This window comes from Triticum aestivum, chromosome 5A, assembly GCF_018294505.1.
Source record: "Triticum aestivum cultivar Chinese Spring chromosome 5A, IWGSC CS RefSeq v2.1, whole genome shotgun sequence".
NCBI classification, from domain to species: domain Eukaryota; kingdom Viridiplantae; phylum Streptophyta; class Magnoliopsida; order Poales; family Poaceae; genus Triticum; species Triticum aestivum.
This window is the reverse complement of record NC_057806.1, coordinates 709,134,107-709,140,118: the sequence shown is the minus strand read 5'-3', so window position 1 is coordinate 709,140,118 and position 6,012 is coordinate 709,134,107.

Genomic DNA, 6,012 nt, shown 5'->3' with positions numbered 1-6,012 from the left:
GTAGCAATGCCATCGGAGCGTCACATCGGGCCCTCATACATGCGGGTGGTGTGGTGGCATGTCCGAAGAGGCGGGACGCGTCTCCGGGGCATGGCCCCCCCTCACGGACGGCGATGACACGTTAGTAGACGTTCTGCGGTAACGATGCAGCGTCAATATTACTAAATACTCGGAGCGCGATAAAATCATGACTTTTTTGCACGACATGGGCACATGTGCTATAGGAACGATGGTATTTCTCAGAATGTTTGGTGATGGAGAAGTATCCGAAAAATTCCCTCTACGCGGATTGCCCTTCGCGCGTCTACGGTTGTGGTCGGCGGCCTCCGTGGGCTAGCATGCCGCCAAATCTTGCATAGGCGGCCTCTCACAAGTCTGGAAGTGTTGTGGCGGTTGCAAACGCCCGGCACGCGTGTCCGGGGTGTGCCCCCCCTCACGGACGGCGCCGCCGCCGGCACCTGGAGGGGGGAAACGGACGCGTCGAGTCTACACGGAGGGGATCTTGCTATGGGTCTGGCCCGGATGTTGCTCCAAAGTGTTCCTATGGGCTGACCTAACACAACCGGGTGGGAAGGTCCATGGGTCAAAGCCCGTCCGTGCAAAGTCAAAGGGCCAGATCCCGTGGTCAAACGCTACAGGGTTAGGCGGGACGGGGGCACTGGGGGGGTAGCAATGCCACCGGAGCGTCGCACCGGTCCCTCATACATGCGTGGTGGTGTGGTGGCATGTCCGAAGAGGCGGGACGCGTCTCCGGGGCGTGGCCCCCCTCACGGACGGCTATAACATGGTAGTAGACATTCTGCGGTAACGATGCGGCGTCAATATTACTAAATACTCGGAGCACGATAAAATCATGAGTTTTTTTTCACAACGTGGGCACATGTGCTATAGGAATGATGGTATTTTTTCATAATTTTTGGTGATGGAGAAGTATTCGAAAAATTCCCTCTACGCGGATTTCCCTTCGCGCGTCTACGGCTGTGGCCGACGGCCTCCGGGGGCTAGCATGCCGCCAAATCTTGTGTAGGCGGCCTCTCACAAGTCTGGAAGTGTTGTGGCGGTTGCAAACGCCCGGCACGCGTGTCCGGGGTGTGCCCCCCCTCACGGACGGCACCGCCGCCGGCACCTGGAGGGGGGAAACGGACGCGTCGGGTCTACACGGAGGGGATCTTGCTGTGGGTCTGGCCCGGATGTTGCTCCAAAGTGTTCATATGGGCTGACCTAACATAACCGGGTGGGGACGTCCACTGGTCAAATCCCGTCCGTGCAAAGTCAAAGGGCTAGATCCTGTGGTCAAACGCTACAGGGTTAGGCGGGACGGGGGCACTGGGGGGGGGTAGCAATGCCACCGGAGCATCGCACCGGGCCCTCATACATGCGTGGTGGTGTGGTGGCATGTCCGAAGAGGCGGGACGCATCTCCGGGGCATGGCCCCCCCTCACGGACGCCGATGACACGGTAGTAGACGTTCTGCGGTAACGATGCGGCGTCAATAGTACTAAATACTCGGAGCGCGATAAAATCATGAGTTTTTTTGCATGACATGGGCACATGTGCTATAGAAACGATGCTATTTTTTCATAATTTTTGGTAATGGAGAAGTATCCGAAAAATGCCCTCTACGCGGATTGCCCTTCGCGCGTCTACGGCTGTGGCCAGCGGCCTTCGGGGGCTAGCATGCCGCCAAATCTTGCGTAGGCGGCTCTCACAAGTCTGGAAGTTTTGTGGCGGTTGGAAACGCCCGGCACACGTGTCCGGGGTGTGCCTCCCTCACGGACGGCGCCGCCGCCGGCACCTGGAGGGGGGAAACGGACGCGTCGGGTCTACACGGAGGGGATCTTGCTGTGGGTCTGGCCCGGATGTTGCTCCAAAGTGTTCCTATGGGTTGACCTAACACAACCGGGTGGGGAGGTCCACTGGTCAAAGCCCGTCTGTGCAAAGTCAAAGGGCTAGATCCCGTGGTCAAACGCTACAGGGTTAGGCGGGACGGGGGCACTGGGGGGTAGCAATGCCACCGGAGCATCGCACCGGGCCCTCATACATGCGGGGTGGTGTGGTGGCATGTCCGAAGAGGCGGGACGCGTCTCCGGGGCGTGGCCCCCCCTCACGGATGACGATGACACGGTAGTAGACATTCTGCGGTAACGATGCAGCGACAATATTACTAAATACTCGGAGTGCGATAAAATCATGAGTTTTTTTGCATGACATGGGCACATGTGCTATAGGAACGATGGTATTTTTTCATAACTTTTGGTGATGGAGAAGTATCCGAAAAATTCCATCCACGCGGATTGCCCTTCGCGCTTCTACGGGTGTGGCCGGCGGCCTCCGGGGGCTAGCATGCCGCCAAATCTAGCGTACGCGGCCTCTCACAAGTCTGGAAGTCTTGAGGCGGTTGCAAACGCCCGGCACACGTGTCCGGGGTGTGCCCCCCTCACGGACGGCGCCGCCGCCGGTACCTGGAGGGGGGAAACGGACGCGTTGGGTCTACACGGAGGGGATCTTGCTGTGGGTCTGGCCCGGATGTTGCTCCAAAGTGTTCCTATGGGCTGACCTAACACAACCGGGTGGGGAGGTCCACTGGTCAAAGCCCGTCTGTGCAAAGTCAAAGGGCTAGATCCCGTGGTCAAACACTACAGGGTTAGGTGGGACGGGGGCATTGGGGGAGGGTAGCAATGCCACCGGAGCGTCGCACCGGGCCCTCATACATGCGGGGTGGTGTGGTGGCATGTCCGAAGAGGCGGGACGCGTCTCCGGGGCGTGGCCCCCCCTCACGGACGGCGATGACATGGTAGTAGACGTTCTGCGGTAACGATGCGGCGTCAATATTACTAAATACTCGAAGCATGATAAAATCATGAGTTTTTTTCACGACGTGGGCACATGTGCTATAGGAACGATGGTATTTTTTCATAATTTTTGGTGATGGAGAAGTATCCGAAAAATTCCCTCTACGCGGATTTCCCTTCGCACGTCTACGGCTGTGGCCGGCGGCCTCCGGGGGCGAGCATGCCGCCAAATCTTGTGTAGGCGGCCTCTCACAAGTCTGGAAGTGTTGTGGCGGTTGCAAACGCCCGGCACGCGTGTCCGGGGTGTGCCCCCCCTCACGGACGCCGCCGCCGCCGGCACCTGGAGGGGGGAAACGGACGCGTCGAGTCTACACGGAGGGGATCTTGCTATGGTTCTGGCCCGGATGTTGCTCCAAAGTGTTCCTATAGGCTGCCTAACACAACCGGGTGGGGAGGTCCACTGGTCAAAGCCCGTTCGTGCAAAGTCAAAGGGCTAGATCCCGTGGTCAAACGCTACAGGGTTAGGCGGGACGGGGGCACTGGGGGGGGGGGTAGCAATGCCACCGGAGCGTCACATCGGGCCCTCGTACATGCGGGGTGGTGTGGTGGCATGTCCGAAGAGGCGGGACGCGTCTCCGGGGCGTGGCCCACCCTCACGGACGGCGATGACACGGTAGTAGACGTTCTGCGATAACGATGCGGCGTCAATATTACTAAATACTCGGAGCGCGATAAAATCATGAGTTTTTTTGCATGACATGGGCACATGTGCTATAGGAACGATGGTATTTTTTCATAATTTTTGGTGATGGAGAAGTATCCGAAAAATTCCATCTACGCGGATTGCCCTTCGCGCGTCTACGGGTGTGGCCGGCGGCCTCCGGGGGCTAGCATGCCGCCAAATCTAGCGTAGGCGGCCTCTCACAAGTCTGGAAGTCTTGTGGCGGTTGCAAACGCCCGGCACGCGTGTCCGGGGTGTGCCCCCCCCTCACGGACGGCGCCCCCGCCGGCACCTGGAGGGGGGAAACGGACGCGTCGGGTCTACACGAAGGGGATCTTGCTATGGGTCTGGCCCGGATGTTGCTCCAAAGTGTTCATATGGGCTGAACTAACACAACCGGGTGGGGACGTCCACTGGTCAAATCCCGTCCGTGCAAAGTCAAAGGGCTAGATCCTGTGGTCAAACGCTACAGGGTTAGGTGGGACGGGGGCATTGGGGGGGGGGTAGCAATGCCACCGGAGCATCGCACCGGGCCCTCATACATGCGGGGTGGTGTGGTGGCATGTCCGAAGAGGCGGGACGCGTCTCCGGGGTGTGGCCCCCCCTCACGGATGACGATGACACGGTAGTAGACATTCTGCGGTAATGATGCGGCGTCAATATTACTAAATACTCGGAGCGCGTTAAAATCATGAGTTTTTTTGCACGACGTGGGCACATGTGCTATAGGAACGATGGTATTTTTTCATAATTTTTGGTGATGGAGAAGTATCCGAAAAATTCCCTCTACGCGGATTTCCCTTCGCGCGTCTACGGCTGTGGCCGGCGGCCTCCGGGGGCGAGCATGCCGCCAAATCTTTTGTAGGCGGCCTCTCACAAGTCTGGAAGTGTTGTGGCGGTTGCAAACGCCCGGCACGCGTGTCCGGGGTGTGCCCCCCCTCACGGACGACGCCGCCGCCGGCACCTGGAGGGGGGAAACGGACGCGTCGAGTCTACACGGAGGGGATCTTGCTATGGGTCTGGCCCGGATGTTGCTCCAAAGTGTTCCTATAGGCTGACCTAACACAACCGGGTGGGGAGGTCCACTGGTCAAAGCCCGTCCGTGCAAATTCAAAGGGCTAGATCCCGTGGTCAAACGCTACAGGGATAGGCGGGACGGGGGCACTGGGGGGGGGTAGCAATGCCACCGGAGCGTCACATCGGGCCCTCGTACATGCGGGGTGGTGTGGTGGCATGTCCGAAGAGGCGGGACGCGTCTCCGGGGCGTGGCCCACCCTCACGGACGGCGATGACACGGTAGTAGACGTTCTGCGATAACGATGCGGCGTCAATATTACTAAATACTCGGAGCGCGATAAAATCATGAGTTTTTTTGCATGACATGGGCACATGTGCTATAGGAACGATGGTATTTTTTCATAATTTTTGGTGATGGAGAAGTATCCGAAAAATTCCATCTACGCGGATTGCCCTTCGCGCGTCTACGGGTGTGGCCGGCGGCCTCCGGGGGCTAGCATGCCGCCAAATCTAGCGTAGGCGGCCTCTCACAAGTCTGGAAGTCTTGTGGCGGTTGCAAATGCCCGGCACGCGTGTCCGGGGTGTGCCCCCCCTCACGGACGGCGCCCCCGCCGGCACCTGGAGGGGGGAAACAGACGCGTCGGGTCTACACGAAGGGGATCTTGCTATGGGTCTGGCCCGGATGTTGCTCCAAAGTGTTCATATGGGCTGAACTAACACAACCGGGTGGGGACGTCCACTGGTCAAATCCCGTCCGTGCAAAGTCAAAGGGCTAGATCCTGTGGTCAAACGCTACAGGGTTAGGTGGGACGGGGGCATTGGGGCGGGGGGGTAGCAATGCCACCGGAGCATCGCACCGGGCCCTCATACATGCGGGGTGGTGTGGTGGCATGTCCGAAGAGGCGGGACGCGTCTCCGGGGTGTGGCCCCCCCTCACGGATGACGATGACACGGTAGTAGACATTCTGCGGTAATGATGCGGTGTCAATATTACTAAATACTCGGAGCGCGTTAAAATCATGAGTTTTTTTGCACGACGTGGGCACATGTGCTATAGGAACGATGGTGTTTTTTCATAATTTTTGGTGATGGAGAAGTCTTGTGGCGGTTGCAAACGCCCGGGACGCGTGTCCGGGGTGTGCCCCCCCACCCGGACGGCGCCGCCGCCGGCACCTGGAGGGGGGAAACGGACGCGCCGGGTCTACACGGAGGGGATCTTGCTGTGGGTCTGGCCCGGATGTTGCTCCAAAGTGTTCCTATGGGCTGAACTAACACAACCGGGTGGGGAGGTCTGCTGGTCAAAGCCTGTCCGTGCAAAGTCAAAGGGCTAGATCCCGTGGTCAAACGCTACAGGGTTAGGCGGGACGGGGGCACTGGGGGTAGCAATGCCTCCGGAACGTCACATCGGGCCCTCATACATGCGGGGTGGTGTGGTGGCAGGTCCGAAGAGGCGGGACGCGTCTTCGGGGCGTGGCCCCCCCT